This window comes from Pempheris klunzingeri, chromosome 10 (assembly GCF_042242105.1).
Source record: "Pempheris klunzingeri isolate RE-2024b chromosome 10, fPemKlu1.hap1, whole genome shotgun sequence".
NCBI lineage: Eukaryota > Metazoa > Chordata > Actinopteri > Acropomatiformes > Pempheridae > Pempheris > Pempheris klunzingeri.
This window is the reverse complement of record NC_092021.1, coordinates 15725168-15735039: the sequence shown is the minus strand read 5'-3', so window position 1 is coordinate 15735039 and position 9872 is coordinate 15725168.

Below are 9872 nucleotides of genomic sequence, written 5' to 3'. Positions count from 1 at the left end.
TCAGCGTTTCCATTATCAGTGACATTCTTTAAAGTCATGGCGGGTGGCCAAGTCAGTTTACAGTGCCACAGCAATCCCTGGCATCATGTTACATCACATAAAAATGATTTCTGTCAGTTGCACTGCAGAGAGGTAAACAGCTCTCAGATTTTTGACAAACAGAGCACAGATATCCTTATCAGCAGATATCCCGAGTTGAGGTATCAGAATAATAATATCAGGAGAATAAGTGTGATCAAGATGTGTACTAAGCGGGACAATTTACAGTTAATACTGATATATCTGCAATAAACTAATAATCACTCACCCTATAAAATACAAACTGACACACACATACACTCCCCTCCAAAAGTATTGGAACAGTGAGGCCAATTCCTTTATTTTTGCTGTAGACTGAAAACATTTAGGGTTGACATCAAAAGATGAATATGAGACAAGAGATCAACATTTCAGCTTTTATTTCCAGGTATTTACATCTGGATCTGATACACAACTTAGAAGATAGCATCTTTTGTTTGAACCCACCCATTTTTCATGTGAGCAAAAGTATTGGAACATGTGACTGACAGGTGTGTTTTGTTGCCCTGGTGTGTCCTGTTACATTGATTATTCAAACAATAAATAGCGCTGAATGTCTACGTTCAGTTTCAGATTTGGTTTTTGCCTGTGCAGACTGCATTTATAGTTAGAAGCGTAACCACCAAGAAAACCAGAGAGCTGTCCATGGGTGAAAAACAAGCAATTGTGAAGCTGAGAGAAGATGGAAAATCAATCAGAGTCATTGCACAAGCATTGGCCATAGCTAGTACAACCATTTGGAATGTCCTGAAGAAGAAAGAAACCACTGGTGTACTAAGTAACAGACATCGAACGGGTAGACCAAGGAAAACAGCAGCAGCTGACAACAGAAACATTGTGAGAGCTGTAAAGAAAGACCCTAAAATAACTGTTGACATCAGCATCAACCTCCAGAGAGCAGGAGAGAAGGTGTCACAGTCTGAAGAAAAGGAAGGCCAGGCTGGAATTTGCCAAAAAGTCCAGAGACAAGCCTAAAAATTCTGGGACAAAGTTTTATGGACTGATGAGACAAAGATGAACCTTTACCAAAGTGATGGAAAGGCTAAAGTTTGGAGAAAGAGAGGATCTGCTCATGATCCCAAACATACAAGCTCATCTGTGAAACACAGTGGAGGTCATGTCATGGCTTGGGCTTGCATGGCTTCTTCTGGGATGGGCTCATTCATCTTCATTGATGATGTAACACATGATGGCAGCAGCAAAATGAACTCAGAAGTCTACAGAGACATTTTGTCTGCCAATTTAAAGAAAGATGCAACCAAACTGATTGGGAGATCCTTCATGGTGCAGCAAGATAATGACTCACACACACAGTGCCAAAACAACACAGGAGTTCATCAGGGGCAAGAAGTGCAACTAAATATTAAGTCTTTTCACGTTAATCTATTTTAGGTCTATCTGTTCCAATACTTTTGCTCGCCTAAAAATTTGGTGTTCCATTACAAATAATGCTATCTTCTAAGTTGTGTATCAGATCCAGATGTAAATACCTGGAAATAAAAGCTGAAATGTTGATCTCTTGTCTCATATTCATCTTTTGATGTCAAACCCAAATGTTTTCAGTCTACAGCAAAAATAAAGGAACTGGCCTCACTGTTCCAATACTTTTGGAGGGGAGTGTACGTATATAATAGTATTTTCTGCAGAGGTGGTGCTTCAGAAAAAACCCAGAGGCAGCCAGGAAGGGCTACTGAGGTCCAGGCCAAATTTTTTCCTCCTTTTTTTTTTCTTTAATAGATTTTTCTTATCAGCGGTATAATTTAAAAAGAGGGCTTTACACTTGTCACTGCTTTCCGGCGCACAGACACCTTGGTGAGCAGGATGGTCCACTGGAGGTCACACCCAACTTCCTGCATTAGACTGACCCCCAGACCCTCCACATATTTCCATTTGAAAGGACGAGCGAATGCTAATTTTCCCTTTACAGACTTCTCCCACTTCATCAGCAATGCTGCTAGGACCATCTGGGAAGCTTTCATACCAGAGGCAATTTGTGGAGGTTATCTATCTCACTGGCATGGCATGTATGCTTCACAATATTTCTGATGAAAATCAACACCATTTTCTCTCAAACAGGATTTCTACTTGACTGAAATTACAGGTTTTTGTTGACTGAGAGGCTTATGAAAGTATAATCAGAATGGAAGTGGAATGATGAAAAAAATGCTCTCAGCCATAAATAATCAAACATAGAATACCCAGTAGCCGTTTAGGTACTCATCATATGAACACAAGCTACAACACACATCACACAAAGTAGTAAGTTTTAGACACTCATGCTTAAAGTGTAACATACACTTAATCAAAAAAGGTTTGTGCGCATCAGTTTGCACTTAACTGCAAAGTAATGTATGTATAACAACTACCCTACACTTTTGCAACTAGTGGAAAAATGCCTGCAGCATCTCCTGTGGCAAATCTGACAGATCTCCTTATCTTTCACTTGCAGCATGGTAATGATTTTGCATTCCGCGCACACACACACACACACACACACACCACACACACACACACACACACACACACACACACACACACACTCTTCTCCGCTCCCTGTCTAAATGTCCATCACTGGGTCTGACACCGCTGCCCTGGGCTAATTCTTATCTCATTCAAAAACAAGGCAGCCTCTGTCCAGCTGCATCAACAGCTTCAGACTCCGATCACAGCGCGATGGGCGATTTCAGACAGACTGAATTCACACACACCACTCACTCACTCACTCCTGACCCGAGTAGATGGACGCGATCTAGACTTCCAGATAATGAGTGTAATCAACACAATGGTCTCGGTAAAACTCAACTGGAACGCAACATAGCACCTCCATTAGACAGGTTCAGTGATGATTCTGCCTGCTGGTGTCTGTTTGCATCTCTAACCATCTGCTTTGGTGCATCAGAGGCAGCGACATGTTTGGGTTTGGTACCACAAACCGCGCTCCCGGCAGGTTGCTGGAGGCTTGTCCGAAAAACTCTGAGTCAGTTAGTCAGTACAACCATCTGCACAGATGAATATTTCTTCTCTGCTGTACACGGCATGAAAAAACAAGTCCCTCTAGTCTCTACAAGCCACTTTTCCCAGTCCTTTCAATACAAGTGAACTGCCAGGTATTATTAACCGCTTCCTGAAGTGACAGTTAATTGTGTTGTGAAATGTTTCGTCTATGAGATAAATTACATCCTCCTCTTTCATTCAACACGAGTGCTTCTGCTGTATGAAATAGCCAGACTGTTAACTAATTGCTGTCCAAAGTCATACAGCTGGACACGGCTCAGATCAACACTTAACAGCGGAACCACAGCAGTAATGTGAGCAGCAAACATCAGAAGACAAAGCTGAAGGAAAACAGCGCCTTAATTATAAATGTACTCACATGTGGCCGAGGGAAGCCAGTTTTATTCTGCTGGTGATTAAGAGTCTGACTGCCGTTTACGTGGCTTGCTCGTGTTTGCTTCAAGGACAGAAGACGAGAGAGGATTCATAAGCTCGTACCTGTCGGGGTAGGGATTCAAACCAGCAATATTCCAGTCACAAACCTGCATCTTCACTGTTGCGAGCAGAAAGTGAAGCTGTGCACTGAACATCAATCTCTGACAGCAGAATTGTGTCTGTGTTGAAAACATCCAAGACTCCAAAACTGGCTTTGACTGACCAGTCAACATGCTTTATAGAGCAATAAATACTGAGACTTGGCTAATTCCATTCTAAACATCTATTCCCTGAACTAAAATCCTGAAAAAAAGTACTGTGATAGTATGAATAATGAAACTCAGGTATCATATTAGTATTGGCACGAGTATTGAAAAATGCCAATCTAAACCCAGGCCTGCCAGGAACAGGAGGTGATTATGGAGCTGATCCCAATAAGCCCATTAGGCCAGTGACTGTAGCTTCTTTTGTGACCCAAACAACACAAAAAGATTATGTTCACCACTGTGGTGGTGTTTAAGGTGTGGCACGCACACACACACACACACACACACACGCACACACACGCACACACACACACACACACACTATGGCCAGCTTCCAATCATGTGCATGTGCGTTATAAATTAACTTGACAGATTATTATTCCATTGTGGGATGTGACAGCGTACCAAGAGCAGCGAACAGCCGATAAACACTCCTTCTCCACTGGCACATGGTAACCTTGATGTAATGTAACAATCATTTGAATCTGCTGACATGTTGTGAAAGGCATGAAGACCGTGACACTGTTTGCCTGATGGGAGCTGTGCGCGCAGCGGAAAAGGAGGATACAGTCTGCTTACCTACATTATGGATGGAGTGAACCGGTGACCTGCTCCAGCCTCGCTCTCATGCAACGTGTTGAACGCAGACGGCACCAGCCGACATGCAGGACAATTAGTGGCTGAATTAAACGGGATAAATTGCTCCTGCGAACGCGCAACGCCTCGAAGCGACACCTAAGTTACAGTCCATCTCAACACGGAGAAGTCCACGATCCCGTGTGATACTGTCCGTCCACTAATGCCTCTCACGGTACCTGTTCGGACTCCCTTGATGTGATTTGTCCCCAGCTGAGCCGCAGTAAACCCGTGAACAGCCTCCGTGAATTTCCCCCCCTCCCCGTTCGTTTTAATGCCGATGCGGTCAACGCGACGGACGTCTCCGCACGCACCTGTTCTCCGGCTGAATATTCTAACGGTGAGAGGACAGGCGAGATAACATTCAGCACAATCTAACCTCAGCTCAGACCGACCTGCATGTGTCCCCGTCCTCCTCTCCGATTGGCTGGCAGCGACGTCGCTCATGAAATCCGCTTGAAGTGGAGCGTCACGGGCGTCTGGTGAATGTAGGCGCCTGAGCCACAGCCAGGTAGAGCGGCAAGAGGACACAGTGATTAGCATTACACACATGCAAAAAAGACTGTGTATTTTATTTATCACGCAGAAGTTCATACAAGATTTTGTTTTCTTTTTGTCAAACTTGTCTCCCTTTCAACTGAAATTACACTTTTTATTTGAGTTAGAAATTTTATTTCTGCTTTAAGTTTGAAGTTTTTTTTTTTTGGTATGTTTTGACAATGTGTGTTTGATTGTCGTGGATGAGATTAATACAGTATATTAAAAGCATCAATAATAATAATAATAATAATAATAATAATAATAATAAACTTTATTTATAGAGCAGTTTTCTTACCAAAGGGCACATTTGGCCGTTTGTCTTAGGTCAACTATAGTACAATAACATAATACAATAGTTATATCATTAGTGATTGATTGGCACTGTTACCTCACAGCTAGAAGGTCGCGGGTTCAAATCCGTTGGCCGGCATGTTGGTGGTTTGAACCTTGAACCTTTCTATGTTTGCATGTTCTCCCCATGCTTGTGTGGGTTTTGTCCGTGTACTCCGGCCTCCTCCCACGTCCAAAGACATGCAGGCTAACTGGTGACTCTAAATTGCCTGTAGGTGTGAGGGGTTGTCTGTCTTTATGTTGTCGCCCTGTGATTGACAGGCGACCAGTCCAGGGTGTACCCCACCTCTCACTTAATGTCAGCTCCACCCCCCCACCCCCTGCGACCCTTAAGGATAAGCGGTATAAACTATGGATGGATATGGTGACCACTCTAATCTTCAGAGAAGCCCAAATGACTATGGACTTTTTTCAACACCTTAGAATGATGATTTGTCTTCAGATTTTTGAAAATACTAATAAAGTACTCTTTACTTCTCCCAGGGTGTTTCACATGATGCACTTGGTATGAGTAGGTGAAGCACTTACCACTAAGTATACAGTAGTAGTAAGTCATTTACTGCCAGGCAACAGTTACATTAACACTGATATAGCTGCATAAATTACATACACTTTGGTGTGAATGTATCCATGTGCCAATTCAAGCAAAAGTGGCAGACCAGACTGACACTTATGTCCAGATTATGGTTATTTTGAAGGGAGGCCTTTGGTGAATCATGTTGAACAATGCTGCCATCTGCTGCTGTTGTTGAGAGACCTCCAGCATTGCATTGGCCTCTGGGCAATGTAGTAGATGGAATCTAAGCCTAGCATTTAATTACCATTCAGCGATCATGATAACTCTGATGTACCGCCAATGAAGTACTTACACAGACTGTGAACTGCTTTTTTTTTTTTTTTTTAATTTGAAGCTTTTATTCTGATTATTAAAACTCGACTATGATGCAACAGCTGACAAATATGTTGTGGTTGGTGCACTGTGAGATAAATGTGACTTCCATTCATTGTTGCATATAAGGGATGCAGATAAACAAACATTGTGGGGACACCAGATTTAAAACATCCACTAGATGTCAGTGCACGTCCTGGTTCTTCTTTGTTCCACAGATGGGGAATAAGACTTCCTGACATGGCTTCATGTAGCTGGTTGGAAAATTTGTCGGAAAATTTAAAAATATATATTAAGTGATGAACTTGCACTTCATCACTTCATTTTGGGATGCAATTATGTCTAATTACGATACATTTCTAGATCTGAGGAGCACCTTTAACCTTTTCCTTATTGTAGCTTTTTTTTCCCAGTATGACAAAATTGTGCCTGTGGAATCAACAGCTGTGGTGTCATGGCTGTTGATTCCACAGGCACATTTTTCACAGAGCACATTTCAACATGTTGCAGTGGGAAAACATGCAGGAAGGAAAACCTGAATCCTATTTGGCTGCATTCAAGGTTTCAAGGTCCTGCTAATGTGCTGTCACACTGCCACTGAAAGGAGCACCTGAATAGAGAAGAGCCTTTGTTAATGTAACACTGGTGCTTTTCTTACTGTCACAACTTCATTAATTAATAAAGAAAGAAAGAAAAAAAAAAAAAAGCATCCTGAACTTCATCAGAGGATTTGCTCTGGGGGGGCTGAAACCAAAAAGTTTAGATAGATAGATAGATAGATAGATAGATAGATAGATAGATAGATAGATAGATAGATAGATAGATAGATAGATAGAGAACATGATGTACTACATACATGCCCTGGTGCACATGGACATGGTCTGGTCGTATGGTGGCGCTCTTGCTGTTTTGAGCGGTCTAACGCAGGCAGGTACAGTCTGGCTATTTCACCGCGGGGTGGTGGATTCATTCCGCTCTGAAACTGGCTACACAACACATGAAATCTCCAGTAATGCGATGCCAAAGCAGCCTGTCAAACTCCAGGAGCGCGCAGACTGATCTGACGGAACTTCTCCAGCGCGGCGCCGCATCATCTTTACTTTTCACCCGATGACTATTTCTCTGAGGCGCGTCTTTCCCTTTCTGTTTCCCACATCTCACCCACCGAAAGTTTGATTTATTTGAGAAAAAAAAAAAAAGTGGAAATGAACAACACCGGGTTTAACCAAACGGAGGGCGGACTGCTGAACAAGACAGAGGAGTTTTTCTGCTGTAACTTTTCCTCCGTGGTGACTGATAATGGCTTTGTGGCCGCCGCTCCGGATGAGAGGAGCCTCTTCATCATGAGGGTGGTCCAGATCGCCGTCATGTGCGTTTTATCCCTCACGGTGGTCTTTGGCATATTTTTCTTGGGCTGCAACCTTCTCATAAAGTCAGAGGGAATGATCAACTTTTTAGTAACGGACAGGAGACCGTCTAAAGAAGCGGAGGCTGTTATTGTTGGAGCCTACTGATCGACGAGGACCTGTGTATTATGATTTGAATCAGATCTGAGGTCTGGTGGAGACGGATGGGAGGCAACGCGATGCTCAGCTGCCTCAGCAAGCCCCTGTTTTCATACTGATGTTTAGAAAAACTTAAGAGAAATAGTCCCCATGCAGGAGGTCACTGATCCCTGCTGGGGACTGAGGCTCACAGGTGTTCACCTTATTTCTTGTGGCGTTTTATGAATGCCAGGAAAGACTCAGTCATCTCCAAGAGGTATAGTGCGCTTTAAGCCTCTTTGTTTATAAAGTATTCAGTCGAGCACTGTTGTAATTTCAGTAGTTGGAGCACCGTTTGTCAAGCAGCATCCTTTGTCAGGAAAGTGGCAAAGTCTTAGTATTAGCTGCTTAAAGTACCCTCTCATATTGCTGAAATGCAATGGAGAAATTCATGTTCAACATTTGCTGTATGTTGTATGTGTTTTTGCATACAATATGCAATATATTACTCAGTGTATTTCTCGATTTCGTGGTGGTAACTGTATGAGTGTCTGCATGGGCGGTGGAGAAAGCCCAACATGCCGTGTATCTTGTTGATTGGAATAAATTAATTCTGTAATTAAAGTTTCCTCTTAATTAAGGTCTATTTTGCTACTATGATTATCGCCCTCACCAAGCAAGTAATAAGTAGTAAGTTTCAGAAACCAAAATGACACTTAAAAAAATCAACAAAGAGCTATTTAATTCAGGTATTTAGTATGTTGTGTTGTCAATAAGAAGTCTATGTTGATAAGACATAATGTAGGTTTTCAGTGAAAGTGCAAATTGGCTGTACTATGAGCATTTTTTTTAATTTAAATTGACACCAAGATGTATGTTGATGTAGATGTATTTTCTTTGGCATGCATGTGGGGAGCAGTGAGTGCTGAATGGAGAAGAAATAGCTTCACACAAAAAAGATTTTCCTTTCATTTGCTTTTCCCATTAACAGTGAAAATCTAAATGTTCATTAAATTCACTCAACTGAAAATCATTTCTTTTCTGTTGGCTTCTCGGAAAAAAATGTGCTGCATTAAGATTTAAAAAAAAAAACATATTACATGAGGATGCAAATTTGCTATCTGGGTCAAATTTTGATCCATGCAGCTCTTTACATCCCTTCTCCTTCAATCAAAGCATCTGTTGTGCTCAGCTCCTGGCTCACCTGGATGTCACCTCCCCGGGGTGAAACCAGCAGCCTCAGAAATGACTTGTCATGTCAGCCTGGGGAGGATGAAGCCACCGGGCAATATGCTGCTGTCTGATTGCCCACCTGTGCTCTGCCTACAGAGTTAAATAGTTTGAATCTTGTTTTTCCTAAAACACCCTTTACCTCAGTGTCTCCCTCCTCCTGTTCTCCCTTCCTGATCCAAGTGTCCTTCTTGACAAGGCCTTAGTCTGTGTGGTAATGGATGGCTGCAGCTTGTCAAGAGACTCTGACCACTGTATCTTAGGCCGCACATGATGTCCTCATGTTGGATTTGAAGACCTCAATCTAGTCAGCAGAGCAAGTATTGATGCAGCGTCCTGGGAACTTCAACTTAATAATGATATACTGGGTGTAAAGTGTAAATTAATCCATTACAAGCAAATGAGTTGTTAATAATTTGAATTTCCACAATATTTTGGACAAGATCTTTCATGTATACTGGGTGTCGACAAAATCAAAACAACCCCTGTAGAGTATAACATGACTCAGTACAGTGGTGATGGTAAAAATACTGCCTTTGTGAAGCTTACAATGTTCCGTTTCTTAAGGCTGTGTTTCACAGAGATGCACTCAATAGCAATATGTTGTAAAAGGTTGCACTTTTTTCTTTGTCAGGCAAACTACAAGATGCATCTCGCAAATGCAGTACATTACTGGCTTCAAAAATTGACACATTTGAATGAGCACCTCTCTGACAGTGTCTACCAAAACCCCTTATTATAAACCTAACAAACATAGCACAGTATTTATTGCATGTCTACTGTACTGGATTTTATTACATCTTACTGATGTTTCTGCTGCTGTGTCAACCCGACGGACGTTCAGCCATAATATTATACATACTGTACATTTCTTAAATTCTCTTCAACCTCCTTTTGTCTCGTCATGTTCAAAACTCCCAGAAAAGGCTGCAATGACACAGGATAATTACATTTTAAAACAGTCCTTTC